This window comes from Schistocerca americana, chromosome X (assembly GCF_021461395.2).
Source record: "Schistocerca americana isolate TAMUIC-IGC-003095 chromosome X, iqSchAmer2.1, whole genome shotgun sequence".
Lineage (NCBI taxonomy): Eukaryota > Metazoa > Arthropoda > Insecta > Orthoptera > Acrididae > Schistocerca > Schistocerca americana.
In genome coordinates this window covers 730918583-730935250 of record NC_060130.1, presented here as the reverse complement: position 1 = coordinate 730935250, position 16668 = coordinate 730918583, and positions in this window count along the sequence as shown.

Here is a 16668-nt window from a genome sequence, read left to right as displayed (position 1 = left end):
GTGCTCTACAGTGTGCTGACATGTTGTCTTGCCCTGCTCGATCAGCAGATCTGTCTCCAATGGAGCACATATGGGACACAATCGGACAAATTTAGCGTCATCCATAAAAAGCATCTGTATTGAGTGAAACAGTCATGGAATTCCATTCCATAATTCACATCAGGCACCTGTACGAATCAATGCGTGCACGTTGCATGCTTACATTCAACATTCTGACGGCTACACCGGTTATTAAAGTGCTAGAATTTCATATTGGCAACAGCATCACGTGCTTACATAAACTTGTTACCTAAAGAAATGTAATCACGAAACTTTACTACTGCACATTAATTATTTTTTGATGTTGCAGTTTTTTTCCGTCAATGTTCATCATTGTTCTCTTCAGACCAGACGAGCCAGTAAAGCGTGTAGTGATCTCTCTACATTCATTTGAAATGTTATAAAATGAAAGTCCTGTGCAGGTTTTAATAATTTTGAATGACTGCATTCAATACAGCATCTGTTTCCTAACGTTGTATACTAGAACAAAAACAGTAGTAGTTGTCGTTATCTCGATATATGATTCTTGATGAGAATTTTGATCTGTTTTCCAGAAACGAATTAAATTGTATCCTGTATGTTCACACGTGTGAATTCTTAAGGGACCAAACTGCTGAGGTCATCGGTCCCTAGACTTATACACTACTTAAACTAACTTATGCTAATAACAACACAACACACGCACCCATGCCCGAGGGAGGACTCGAACCTTCGGCGGGAGGAGCCGCGCAATTCGTGACATGGCCCCTCAAACCACGTGGCCACTGCGGGTGGCTATCTTGTATGTAATAAAAGGAATACACAACCTTAGGTAAGCGATGTCACCCACCGGGGAGATCAAATTGTTTTACGTAACAGTGAGACCATATGCATTCTCAAGGAATAATCAAGCAAAAATCAAGAGTGTAATTTACAACTTAGTCGATCTGTAGGTAGTAAGATGACGAATTTGGGTGACGTGAAGAATCAGTTGTGGTTTAACAAAACAGAAGCACAATTAGTAACTTGGGTTCATTGGCCAAAGCAACTCGTGAATCACGGTGACTTTAGTGTAATTATTGTCTTTGAATAATGGTGTCATTTCTGATCGTATCATTGCATACACTCCTGGAAATGGAAAAAAGAACACATTGACACTGGTGTGTCAGACCCACCATACTTGCTCCGGACACTGCGAGAGGGCTGTACAAGCAATGATCACACGCACGGCACAGCAGACACACCAGGAACCGCGGTGTTGGCCGTCGAATGGCGCTAGCTGCGCAGCATTTGTGCACCGCCGCCGTCAGTGTCAGCCAGTTTGCCGTGGCATACGGAGCTCCATCGCAGTCTTTAACACTGGTAGCATGCCGCGACAGCGTGGACGTGAACCGTATGTGCAGTTGACTGACTTTGAGCGAGGGCGTATAGTGGGCATGCGGGAGGCCGGCTGGACGTACCGCCAAATTGCTCAACACGTGGGGCGTGAGGTCTCCACAGTACATCGATGTTGTCGCCAGTGGTCGGTGGAAGGTGCACGTGCCCGTCGACCTGGGACCGGACCGCAGCGACGCACGGATGCACGCAAGACCGTAGGAGCCTACGCAGTGCCGTAGGGGACCGCACCGCCACTTCCCAGCAAATTAGGGACACTGTTGCTCCTGGGGTATCGGCGAGGACCATTCGCAACCGTCTCCATCAAGCTGGGCTACGGTCCCGCACACCGTTAGGCCGTCTTCCGCTCACGCCCCAACATCGTGCAGCCCGCCTCCAGTGGTGTCGCGACAGGCGTGAATGGAGGGACGAATGGAGACGTGTCGTCTTCAGCGATGAAAGTCGCTTCTGCCTTGGTGCCAATGATGGTCGTATGCGTGTTTGGCGCCGTGCAGGTGAGCGCCACAATCAGGACTGCATACGACTGAGGCACACAGGGCCAACACCCGGCATCATGGTGTGGGGAGCGATCTCCTACACTGGCTGTACACCACTGGTGATCGTCGAGGGGACACTGAATAGTGCACGGTACATCCAAACCGTCGTCGAACCCATCGTTCTACCATTCCTAGACCGGCAAGGGAACTTGCTGTTCCAACAGGACTATGCACGTCCGCATGTATCCCGTGCCACCCAACGTGCTCTAGAAGGTGTAAGTCAACTACCCTGGCCAGCAAGATCTCCGGATCTGTCCCCCATTGAGCATGTTTGGGACTGGATGAAGCGTCGTCTCATGCGGTCTGCACGTCCAGCACGAACGCTGGTCCAACTGAGGCGCCAGGTGGAAATGGCATGGCAAGCCGTTCCACAGGACTACATCCAGCAACTCTACGATCGTCTCCATGGGAGAATAGCAGCCTGCATTGCTGCGAAAGGTGGATATACACTGTACTAGTGCCGACATTGTGCATGCTCTGTTGCCTGTGTGTATGTGCCTGTGGTTCTGTCAGTGTGATCATGTGATGTATCTGACCCCAGGAATGTGTCAATAAAGTTTCCCCTTCCTGGGACAATGAATTCACGGTGTTCTTATTTCAATTTCCAGGAGTGTATTTCTTTCAGTTACTTTCTGTACTAAACTGCAGCAGTTATTTCTCTGTAGAGTTCAGGTTTATCGAGGTACGTCACTTGGCAGTGACACATCATGCGAAAGTAACTTTCATCCTCACGTTTTGCACACCAGTGTTGTGCTACAACAGCAACCCACATTCATCGATGACATCATCATGTCCACAAGCTCCACTCAGTATACCAGGAGGAATTGGAGTCTCTTGTAACAAAAATCACGACGATACTTTGTTCATCGAGAATATTCTCAATATCATTATTGGAATCGTCGAACAAACAAACGTAGGAGCACAATTCTACCCTTCAAATGTCAGGCTTATGCTAGGAAATCTAATGGATCTTGGTTCTTTTTATTAGAGGCATTCGCAGGTCTCTAGATCCGTCATTCAAGACAGGAAAAGTTTGAAAATAATGAATGCTAATTTTCTAAACAACTCCACTGGTTAATTCTGTTATCCAGTGAAATATCAAGCGCTCTTCTCGCTAATCGAGAAGCTTTGCAGGCAGAACTTTCCCAGGAAAGTTATTTTTCAGTTGCTTTGAGTGAAGCGTGGCTCCAACCTAATGTTAATTCACTTCCGTGTTACGTGATGGTACGACGGGATGTACGAGACTGTAAATGTGTCGCTTTTTAATAAGCTCTGTGATTAATTCCCATCATATACCTATAAGTGTACAAACAACTTCCGCCAGGGAATATCGGTTAATGTGAATAACAGCAACTCTGTAACACCTCAATGTACAAGACTACCTGCTACAGATTACAAAGTAATACTTAGACCAACTTAATTAAACAGCTTCCTATATAGTCTGGAGATTTTAATGTTTATCATCAAGCTTTGGGATGTATCACTGCGAATGCGAATGGAATAGATTTGATGCAGGCAATAGACGACAATAGCCTAATTGTGCTTAGTGATGGATCGCCTGCAGTGCCCTCAGAACCACATAGAAAGGGATCAAATGTTGACATTACATTTTTTTTTCCACAAATGGTGCGTCAAAACGGACTCGCTAGGGTCCGATCACATCCGAATTGAGATAACAATCACGATACATGTAAACAGCACTCGTATACTTCTCCCCTCTACTCCACTAAACACTGAGCAGGCACCCTGGCCACATCACCAGTCGATACTAAAAAAAATCGTTCCAGTGCATCAGGTGCTCATTACCGCCGCGTACAGCCTACAAGATGCTACTTGATGCCATTAACAACTCAGCCCGTGCTTCCATTCCTCCGAAGAAAGACTTTATTGTTGTCAGGAACCTATCACGTGTTTGGTGGAACTCTATCTGCTCTCAGGCAATGACGCAGTCTTTTGTTAAGTTATTATAGTAAGCAACGAACTTTTTCTATAATTTGCTTAACTACTTTTATTCAGGGTGTTACAAAAAGGTACGGCCAAACTTTCAGGAAACATTCCTCACACACAAATAAAGAAAAGATGTTATGTGGACATGTGTCCGGAAACGCTTAATTTCCATGTTACAGCTCATTTTAGCTTCGTCAGTATGTACTGATCAAATTGTAAATTTTCACAATCAACATATGTGGGCTGACGAGAATCCGCACGCAATTGTGCAATCACGTCATCAACACAGATTTTCTGTGAACGTTTGGGCAGGCATTGTTGGTGATGTCTTGATTGGGCCCCATGTTCTTCCACCTACGCTCAATGGAGCACGTTATCATGATTTCATACGGGAGACTCTACCTGTGCTGCTAGAACATGTGCCTTTACAAGTACGACAAAACATGTGGTTCATGCATGATGGAGCTCCTGCACATTTCAGTCGAAGTGTTCGTACGCTTCTCAACAATAGATTCGGTGACCGATGGATTGGTAGAGGCGGACCAATTCCATGGCCTCCACGCTCTCCTGACCTCAACCCTCTTGACTTTCATGTATGGGGGCATTTGAAAGCTCTTGTCTACGCAACCCCGGTACCAAATGTAGAGACTCTTCGTGTTCATATTGTGGACGGCTGTGATACAATACGCCATTCGCCAGGGCTGCATCAGCGCATCAGGGATTCCATGCGATGGAGGGTGGATCCATGTATCCTCGCTAACGGAGGACATTTTGAACATTTCCTGTAACAAAGTGTTTGACGTCACGCTGGTACGTTCTGTTGCTGTGTGTTTCCATTCCATGATTAATGTGATTTGAAGGGAAGTAATAAAATGAGCTCTAACAAGGAAAGTAAGCGTTTCCGGACACATGTCCACATAACATATTTTCTTTCTTTGTGTGTGAGGATTGTTTCCTGAAAGTTTGGCCGTACCTTTTGGTAACACCCTGTTTATTTATTTATTTACACGTCAATTTCCGTAGGACCAAATTGAGGAGCAAATCTCCAAGGTCATGGAACGTGTCAGTACATGAAATTTCAACGTAAGAGTAATAACAGATAAAAATAAATGTTCATGAACCTGAAAAAAGTCAGTCCATAAGTTTAAGTAAACGCTATCAGCAATACAATAAGAATCAGCTTAAATTTTCAAGGAACTCCTCGACAGAATAGGAGGAGTGACCCACGAGGAAACTCTGCAGTTTCGATTTGAAAGCGCGTGGATTACTGCTAAGATTTTTGAATTCGAGTGGCAGCTTATTGAAAATGGATGCAGCGGTATACTGCACACCTTTTTGCACTAGAGTTAAGGAAGTCCGATCCAAATGCCGGTTTGTTTTCTGCCGAGTATTAACCTAGTGGAAGCTGCTTATTCTTGGGAATAAACTAATATTGGTAACAAGAAACGACAATCAGGAATATACTTATTGAGAGGCAAATGTCAAAATACCCAGACTCGTGAAGAGAGGTCGACAAGAGGTTCTTGAACTCACACCACTTATTGCCCGAACCGCCCGTTTCTGAGCCAAAAATGTCCTTGTAGAATGGGAAGAGTTACCCCAAAATATAATACCATACGACATAAGCGAATGAAAATAAGCAAAGTAGACTAATTTTTGTGTCGAAGTATCACTCACTTCTGGTACCGTTTGAATAGTATAAATGGCAGTATTAAGTCTCTGAACAAGATCCTGAACGTGGGCTTTCCACGACAACTATCTATCTGAACACCTAGAAATTTGAACTGTTCAGTTTCACTAATCATATGCCCGTTCTGTGAAATTAAAACGACAGGTTTTGTTGAATTGTTTGTTAGAAACTGTAAAAACTGAGTCTTACTGTGATTTAACGTTAGTTTATTTTCTACCAGCCATGAACTTAGGTCATGTACTGCACTATTTGAAACCGAGCCAATGTTGCACACAACATCCTTTACTACCAAGCTAGTGTCATTAGCAAACAGAAATATTTTAGAGTTACCCCTAATACTAGAGGGCATATAATTTATATTAATAAGGAACAGGAGTGGCCCCAACACTGATCCCTGGGGCACCCCCCACTTGACAATACCGCACTCAGATCCCACATCACAGCCGTTATAAACATTGTGAATAATGACCTTTTGCTGCCTGTTGCTAAAGTAAGAGGTGACCCAATTGTGAGCTACTCCCCGTATTCCGTAGTGGTCCAACTTCTGGAGCAATACTTTGTGATCAACACAATCAAATGCCTTAGGTAAATCAAAAAATACGCCAAGCGTTCGAAACTTTTTGTTTAGCCCGTCCAGTATCTCACAGAGAAAAGAGAATATAGCATTTTCAGTTGTTAAACGAATTCTACGTGAGAATAAATGCATATGCTAAGAAAGTTCTTAAGCATGGAAAGAAGCTAAGTTGGATAAAGTTCTGCTCATCATTAACTAAGAAAAATTGTATCACTGAATTGTGGTGGAAACTCAAGCGATCTGACCACACACAATGGAAGCACATCGGTTACAAGACTTCTCTGATCGAATCACTCCTCTTTCAGTACGTCCTCGACAAATCACAGGTCCATTATTTCACCTACACATGATGACTACTTGGCTTCACCGTTTACTTTCGTAAAACTGAAGAGGGCAATCAACTCGGCTACAAACAGCCCTCCAGGCATCAATAATATCCGCTGCTTTATGATGCGTAACGTGCCGTCCAACGAAATACTACTCTTGCGCATATACAACAAACTTTAAGATTCTACAGACCTCGGGCGAAGGTCGGAGAACACACATACACGATGTGACCAAAAGTATCAGGACAACTGGTTGAAAATAACTTACAAGTTCGTGGAGCCCATATCGGTAATGCTGGAATTCAACATTGTGCTGGCCCACCCTTGGCCTCAATGACAGCTTCCACTCCCGCAGGTATACGTTCAATCAGGTGCTGGAAGGTATCTTGGGGAATGGCAGCCCATTATTCACGGAGTGCTGCACTGAGGAGAGGTATCAATATCGGTCGGTAAGGCCTGATACGAAGTCGGCGTTCCAAAACATCACAAAGATGTTCTATAGGATTCAAGCCACGACTCTGTGCAGACCAGACCATTAGAAGGATGCTATTGTCGTGGAACCACTCCTCCACAGGCCGTGCATTATGAACAGATGCTCGACCGTATAGAAACATGCAATCGCCATCCCCGACTTGCTGCCGCCCGAAGTGGCCGCGCGGTTCTGGCGCTGCAGTCTGGAACTGCGAGACCGCTACGGTCGCAGGTTCGAATCCTGCCTCGAGCATGGATGTGTGTGATGTCCTTAGGTTAGTTCGGTTTAACTAGTTCTAAGTTCTAGGGGACTAATGACCTCAGCAGTTGAGTCCCATAGTGCTCAGAGCCATTTTGAACCCGACTTGCTCTTCAACAGTGGGAACCAAGAAGGTGCTTAAAACATCAATGTTGGCCTGTGCTGTGATACTTCCACGCAAACCAATAAGGGGTGTAAGTCCCCTCCATGAAAAACACGACCACACCATAACACCACTGCCTCCGAATTTTGCTGTTGGCACTACACACGCTGGCAGATGACGTTCACTGGGCATTCGCCAAATCCACACCCTGCCATCGGATCGGCCCACTGTGTACCGTGTTTTGTCACTCCACACAACGTTTTTCAACTGTTCAATTGTCCAATGTTTACGCTCCTTACACCAAGCGAGGAGTCGTTTGGCATTTACCGGTGTGATGTGTGGCTTATGAGCAGCCGCTCGACCATGAAATCCAAGTTTTCTCACCTCCCGCCTAACTGTCATAGTACTTTCAGTGGATCCTGATGCAATTTGGAATTCCTGTGTCATGGTCTGGATAGAGGTCTGCCTATTACACATTACGACCCTCTTCAACTGTCGGCGGTCTCTCTGTCAACAGATGAGGTCGGCCTGTACGCTTTTGTGCTGTAGGTGTCCATATTTCCACTTCACTATCACATCGAAACAGTGGACCTAGGGATGTTTAGAAATATGGAACTCTCGCGTACAGACGTTTGACACAAGTGACATTCAATCACCTGACAACGTTCGAAGTCCGTGAGTTCCGCGGAGCCGGCCGTTGGTGGCCGAGCGCTTTTAGGCGCTTCAGTCTGGGACCTCGCGACCGCTACGGTCGCAGGGTCGAATCCTGCTTCGGACATGGATGTGTGTGATGTCCTTAGGTTAGTTAGGTTTAAGTAGTTCTAAGTTCTAGGGGACTGATGACCTCAGATGTTATGTCCCATAGTGCTCAGAGCCATTTCAGCCATTTGAAGTTCCGCGGAGTGCCCCATTCAGTTCTTTCACGATGTCTTATGAGTACTGAGGTCTGGCAGTAAGTGGCAGCAAAATGCAGCTGATCTAGGTCTATAGTTCTGCGCATCTGTTCGACGTCCCTTCTAGACACGGGGATGACCTGTGCTCTTTTCCAATCTTTTGGAACGCTACGCTCTTCTAGAGACCTACGGTACACCGCAGCAAGAAGGGGAGCAAGTACCTTCGCGTACTCTGTGTAAAATCGAACTGGTATCCCATCAGGTCCAGTGGCCTTTCCTCTTTTGAGCGAATTTAATTGTTTTTCTATCCCTCTGTCATCTATTTCGATATCTACCATTTTGTCATCTCTGCGACTATCTAGAGAAGGAACTACTGTGCAGTCTTCCTTTGTGAAACAGCTTTGGAAAAAGACATTTAGTATTTCGGCCTTTAGTCTGTCATCCTCTGTTTCAGTACCATTTTGGTCACAGAGTGTCTGGACATTATGTTTCGATGAACCTACTGCTTTGATATAAGACCAAAATTTCTTAGGATTTTCTGCCAAGTCTTTACTTTCGAATTCGTTGAACGCCTCTCGCATAGCCCTCCTAACACCACATTTCGCGTCCGCAGCTCGTGGTCGTGCGGTAGCATTCTCGCTTCCCGCGCCCGGGTTCCCGGGTTCGATTCCCGGCGGGGTCAGGGATTTTCTCTTCCTCGTGATGACTGGGTGTTGTGTGATGTCAGGTTTAAGTAGTTCTAAGTTCTAGGGGACTGATGACCATAGAACCATAGATGTTAAGTCCCATAGTGCTCAGAGCCACTACATTTCGCTTCGTGTAATTTTTGTTTGTCTGCGAGGCTTTGGCTATGTTTATGTTTTCTGTGGAGATCCCTTTGCTTCCGTAGCAGTTTTCTAACTCGGATGTTGTACCACGGTGGCTCTTTTACTTCTCTTACGATCTTGCTTGGCGCACACTCATCTAGTGCATATTGTACGATGGTTTTGAACTTTGTCCACTGATCCTCAACACTATCTGTACTTGAGATAAAACTTTTGTGTTGAGCCGTCAAGTAATCTGAAATCTGCTTTTTGTCACTTTTGGTAAACAGAAAAATCTTCCTACCTTTTTTAATATTTCTATTTACGGCTGAAATCACCGACGCTGTAACCGCTTTATGATCGCTGATTACCTGTTCTGCGTTAACTGTTTCAAATAGTTCGGGTATGTTTGTCACCAGAAGGTCTAATATGTTATCACCACGAGTCGGTTCTCTGTTTAACTGCTCAAGGTAGTTTTCAGATAATGCCCTTAAAAAAAATTTCACTGAATTCTTTGACCGCGCCACCCGTTACAAATATTTGAGTCTCCCAGTCTATATCTGGTAAATTAAAATTTGCACCAAAAACTATAACATGGTCTGGAAATCTACTCGAAATATTTTCCTTCAGGTGTTCTGCCACAACAGCTGCTGAGCCAGGGGGCCTATAGAGACATCCATTTGCCATGTCTGAGCCTGCTTTAACCGTGACCTTCACCCAAATTATTTCACATTTCCGATCTCCGAACAATTTCCTTAGATACTATTGCACTTTTTATCGCTATAAACACGCCTTCCCCATCACTGTCCAGCCTGTCTCTGCAGTTTACATTCCAATCCGAGTTTAGAATTTCATTACTGTTTACATTTGGTTTCAGCCAACTTTCCATTCCTAGTACTTTGTGGGCATTGTGACCGTTTATTATTGAGAGCAGTTCTGGGACCTTTCTATGGACGCTCCTGCTGTTTACTATTACCACATTAATATTGTCATTCCCTGCTGCGTTTTGCCTACTGCTACCTTGTCGCGTCTCAGGAGGCTGAAAAACCCGAATTGAACGATTCGGAAAACACCGACTGGAAGGGTGGCTGAAATCACGATGTCTCTGAGTTTCTTCTCAGTTTGAATTCAGAGGGTGAAAAGGGACAATGGACAATATCTTTCTTTTGTCAACAAATACTTACCAGCTTTTCCAAAGAACGAAAAGACCACAGCTATGTTGCTGGAGATCATAGGAGCGTATTACAATGTAAACATTGATCATTTTGTCCACGACGTAAGAACTCTAGGTGTTCCGTAGAACATCGTTTGTGCACTATGATGTTTGATTCCGGAAGGATAAGTTTCGATTAAGTTCCAGGGTAGGTTCGATCAACAGGCATGTATTATGGATGGGCTTCTAAACTGGAATCCTGGAAGTAAGGCGACGTACTTTTTGGGGAACGCTATTGAGGAAATTTAGAGAACCGGCATTTGAAGATGACTGTAGAAGGATTCTACTATGGCCGACGTACATTTCGCGTAGGGACCACGTAGATAAGGTAAGAGAAATTAGGGCATGTACGGGGCATATACACAGTCGTTTTTCCCTCTCTTTATTTGCGAGCGGAATAGGAAGGGAAATGACTAGTAGTGTTACAAGGTACCTTCCGCCACGCACCGTCTGGTGGTTTGTGAAGTAGAAGCTTATGAAATTCGATTACGTGTTAAAAGGCAGCTGCTGTAGGACAAATTTCCACTTAATACGATGTCTTTCTCGAATAGTCAGTTGTATTCCCAACTGGAGAACCCCTACTTAACCTATCAGAATGCTCCTCATGGCGCTTCCCCCCTATTCTGGGGATCAGCGGTGGAACATGGGGTCAGCTGTCAATCAAAACCATCAGAGTAAGTTCACTTCCTATCCACATACAGATTTACAGAGTCCTTTCTCACGAAGTGCGTATACGTCTAGGCGACATATCACTAACGAAAAATTCACTCATCTATCGTTATATAATGTGCCAAGGATACCAGAACAAGGGAAGCTATTTTGCCTGTGTTCATCTTGTTATTTCACATAGACCATGTTTCCACACTGTTGTTCTACCCATATAGCTGATATTCATTGTCTGGCGTATATGACTCAACCACGGAAGGTTTCCGATGCTCCATCACCGCATCGGAATTAGTCCATCTCCGTTCTGTGACTAGACTATCGTAAAATTGAGGTATAACTTAGTGAGAACAGCGCGTTCCAGCTTTTTATTCTTATGTACTGTAACTCGGGTTAACATTCAACATTCAGCTGTATAGTTGTATTATTAGTGATAAAATGTAGAGGTACGTGCATTATTACACTTGAGCTGGTCAGAAAGTCATTTTGTTTGAAAATGGAAAAACGTGTTCGTAGATTTCTTGGAAAATTAATATTACTGCCAATGACTTTGGAAAGCAGACTGACTGACTGTAGGTTGATATAAATAAGTTATACATACAGACCATTCTGTATATTACTTAAATTTTACAAACATCTTCTTAAGCCACTGGAAAGCGAAAAAACTTGTAGATTGTAGAGGTAACTTTGTGACAGCACACATACGTGCAGAAACGAGTGTGACAATGAGTTTGTAGAAAACAAGTCTAATGAAATAACGAACATTTGTGAATGGTTTAGAACAAAAGGCTAAGTTTTATTTTATGCTATAAATTTGTTTCTAAACATAATATAAAGTTGCTCAAAATACTGTATTTAAATGTGTCATGACAATGTAATGCTTTGAGCCTGTAAGTGTCTAACAGTATGAACTAATTACCTTGCTTGGAGGACGTTGTGACCTCTGCTTCTTTTTTTCATCTGGTTACACTGAATAAGTGTGAAAGTAAGTGTGTAACTGTTTTTGTTTGATTACTTTTTTATTCTTATTCTGTGTCACTAAGGATAGGCGTATAATTATTTGGATTTTAAGAAAATCAAAAAAATAAATCGCACCAAATTGGCAAACTGTATAAAAATGTTTTTTGTTTATGGATAAAACAAACCTCATAAAACAAGGAAAATACAAGTGAATGCTAAAAGTTAATTTTTTATGTGAAAACTCTTATGTCTTAAATAAAACAAAAATTATTAACAGTTACATCTTCATACTTCATGTATACATATTTGTAGCCCTCTGTCGCTAGAGGGTTCCGAATTGCAGTGTGTAACATGACGGTGCAGAACGTACCTACATAGGTGCGTGAGAAACAGCGTGCTGTAATCGAGTATCGAATTCAAAGAGTTCGACCACACGTAAAACACCCTCTTCTTCTGCATGACAGTGCCAGACCACACATGAGCCTGTCCGCGCCCGATTTTCATCTGTTTCCAAAACTTAACAAACACTTTCGAGGACTTAAATTAAAAACGGTACAAGGAGAGGTGAGATTGTGGCTCCGTCAACAAAGTCAAACATTCTACAGTGTGGTATCAACAAACTTATCACTCTTTGGAAGAAATGTGTTAGTCGCCAAGATGACTATGTTAAGAAATAAATATGTAGACACGAAGAATAAAGATGTAGAATGTTAACAACGTTTGTTTTATTTAAATAGCTGTAAAAGTTTTGACATAAAAAATTCGGAAGCATAGCTTTTCGGCGTCCCCTTGTAATATTCCATCATTTGTGTAATAAAAGTTTTAATGAAACTACAAACTTAATTATCTTTGACGTTTATAGCGACAGTGATATTTTGAGACAGCAACTCAAAAGTCAAATGTACTCCATAAAACACTGTAATAACGCTTTAACTTGTTGAGTTTCGGCATCTTCCCAATCGGGAGTTCCCGCAGGTAAAGTCGATTTTCATCTCTAAGAAGAGATTTATTGTTAGCAGTAACTGCAAAGGTGAACAATTTCGTCGTATTGCTGTATGAAATTTAGTAAACTGAGTTGAGTTCGTTGCATGATCATCATCGAGGGAAAATCGGCTTCATGTATTGTAAACTTTGCATGTTCACTGGAACAATGAATTGTTTTAAGAATATCTAAGCAACTCTGACGGCATTTTAATATAGTGTAATTATTAGAGAACCAGACTTTTAGACATTTCAAGCAGTTGTTCGCAATAAATGTTAGGCTTCCAAAAAAGTTTCTGTTCTGTGGAAATTTTTTGTAACGAGCAGAGTTTCATAGTATTATACTGGCATTTGAACACGACCGAGTGCCCTGTCTAACAGAGGAAATCAATCCAATGGCTTTCTTTCCAGAATGAGATTTCACTCTGCGGCACAGTGTGCGCAGATTTGAAATTTCCGAGTATATTAAAAGTGTGTGGTGGACCAGGAGTCCAACCTGGAACCTTTGACTTTAGCAGGTAAGTGCTCTGACGACTGAGCTATCCAAGCACGAGTCACTACCCGCCATCGTAGCTTTACTTGAACGAGTACCTCATCTCTTACCTTCCAAACTTTACAGAATTTCTCCAGCATACCTTGCGGGACTAGCACTCCTGGAAGAAAGAATATTGCGGAGACGTGGCTTAACCACAGCCTAGGGAGTTATTTACAGAGCGAAATTTCGCTCTGCGCAGTCGTGTGCGCTCATTCTAAACTTCTTGGTAGGTTGAAACTGCTTGCTCGTACTCGAACAAGGGACCTTTTCTAGTCCCGCAAGGTATGCAGGACAACTTCTGTGAAATTTGGAAGGTGGAGATGAGGTAATGGTGGAAGTACAACTATGAGGGCCAGTCGTATGTCGTGCTTGGGTAGCTCAGTTGATGAGTTTGCCTTAGGCTGTGGTGAGGCGTCACGCCTTGTTCGCGTCTCGCCTGTTGTGTTACTTGTGAGCGACCGCGCGTTTGTTTACTTCCGCTTAGCGGCTTGCCTCCGTGTCCGAATTCATCGACTTTCGTGGTGTTTTCCTATCGCCAAGCCACGATTTCATGAACATTTCCACTGGATCACGAATTACCAAAAGCGTATGAAGTAGAACGGTTTACATGGGGCGATATGCGTCTCCCGCTGCAAGATGTCGGAACGTCTCATACCAAATCAGTGTCACCCCAAATGTTTGCTTCGTAGAATAATTATGGTATATGTGTACATGGAAACAGACACAGTGTAAATCGCAGACACAGTGTAACAACCAGAATAAGGGAAACCAGCCCGCATTCGCCGAGGTAGGTGGAAAACAGCCTTAGAAACCATCCACAGGCTGGCCGGCACACAGGACCTCGACACTAATCCGCCGGGTGCATTCGTGCCGGAGACCGGACCGCCTTCCCGCTCGGGAAGCAGTGCGTTAGACCGGTGCGGCTAGCCGGGCCAGCTTTCTATGCTTACAAGGGAACCTCCCCATCGCACCCCACTCAGATTTAGTTATAAGTTGGCACAGTGGATAGGCCTTGAAAAATTGAACACAGATCAATCGAGAAAACAGGAAGAAGTTGTGTGGAACTATGAAAAAAATAAGCAAAATATACAAACTGAGTAGTCCATGCGCAACATAGGCAACATCAAGGGCAGTGTGAGCTCAGGGGCGCCGTGGTCCCGTGGTTTGCGTGAGCAGCTGCGGAATGATAGGTCCTTGGGTCAAGTTTTCCCTAGAGTGAAAAGTTTAATTTTTTTTCAGATAATTATTATCTGTCCGTCGCTTTTTTGGGAGTGATTATCACATCCACAAGAAAACCTAAATCGGGCAAGGAAGAAGAATCTTTTTACCCATTCGACAAGTGTACAAGTTAGGTGGGTCGACAACATATTCCTGTCATGTGACGCACATGCCGTCACCAGTGTCGTATAGAATATACCAGACGTGTTTTCCTGTGGAGGAATCGGTTGACCTATGACCTTGCGATCGAATGTTTTCGGGTCCCATTGGAGAGGCACGTCCGTTCGTCTACTAATCGCACGGTTTTGCGGTGTGGTCGCAAAACACAGACACTAAACTTATTACAGTGAACAGAGACGTCAATGAACGAACGGACACATCATAACTTTGCGAAAATAAAGAAAGTAAAATTTTCACTCGTGGGAATACTTGAACCAAGGATCCCTCGTTCCGCAGCTGCTCACGCTAACCACGGGACCACGGCGCTCCTGAGCTCACATTGTCCTTGATGTTGCATATCTTGCGCTTGGACTACTCAGTTTGTATATTTTGCTTATTTTCTTCATAGTTCCACACAATTTCTTCCTGTTTTCTCGATTGATCAGAGTTCAGTTTTTCAAGGCCTATCCACTGTGCCAACTTATAACTAAATCTGAGGGGGGTGCGATGGGGAGGTTCCCTTGTCAGTAACACAGTGTACATACAACTGGCGAATGGAGAGCTATGCGCCGACATTGTGCGGCGCCATGATCCCGGACTCAACTTCCGATTCCCTGACGGCCATATAGGGGCTATCGTGATTGACCACGCTCTTTTGGCCTCCGAACGTTGAGGGTTTTTCGAGCTACCGTTTGATGTACCGTCGGACGTTGTGGTGGCCGCCTTTAAACCTTACGGCAACGTCATCAGTCACGTTGCTGAAACGTCGAAGATGTTCGAAACGTACCGTGTCCTCAGCTAAAAATTGAACTGAGTTAACACATGACAGTTTATCTGGTTATTGCCGGATATAGGGTGCCTCATGTACGATGGCCAGCCGCGCACATATTCAGGTTGTGACCAGGAACGTCATGTCCGTTCTGAATGTCTCCCACGTAGAGTTAGACACCGATCGGAGACGTCGCTCTCCATGTGGACCCCACTGTGTTATCTCCATACTGCACGTCCGCAGCGAGGCTGCACGCTGCGCCCACTCTGAATCAGTCGGCACCAGTGTCGACTCCTCTCGACGACGCGATGTATGTTTTGCCTGTCGCACCTACACTGTCACCGTAGAATGACGGCCGTCAACAGACACAAGCTGTCTATCCCGACCCCATGGTTGTTGATCACGGAGCTAACGACCTCCGCTTTTCTGTCGTCTGGACGCATGTCTGATGATAGCCACCCTCCATCCGTGACGGGACAACATGTTAGGAAGCAACGGCTGCCGAGGAAACGGAAGATCCAGCATCGTACCCCTTCTGATGATTGCCTGCATCGAATTTGCGCACAATATGATGACCCTCCTACTGATGATGCGCTGTTCTCCAATGCCGTGGCTCCGGATGATCAATCATCTCACCCCACTTACATCTCCAACCAGTATCCAGTTATGGACACTGACCTTCCCCGCCTGCGTCTGATGCGGTTGCCCTCCTTGCTGTGCCTGATGCTATCTGAGGTCACACCTCTAACAGTGTTCTGCTAAACCGGCTCAGTCAGACCTCTGTCTCCTGGGCGGACGAGGTCGCTGCCGAGCATGGACGTTCTGGAGGTGTTCAGAACGATAGAACCCCCTTGGTGGGGTCACAGTGATGTGATGTGCCCTTTCATGGGGGCCTAATGGGGAGCTTCCCTTCCTTCGTCCACTTTTGCATCGACCGCTCTTCTGGGGATGGAGCATTTTAAACTTATCGCATAGCCACGGTCACTGTCAATACCATTCACCCTCACCATAAATTAGCATTAGTTCATGAAATGCTGTATGCTACATATGCGTTGTCGTCCTTCAGGAGGTGCACGTTGCAGCCTTTTATACTCCTAATGGGTTTACAGCACATATCTCTCATGCTTCCCGTACTGGTAGTGGGATGGCGAGCGT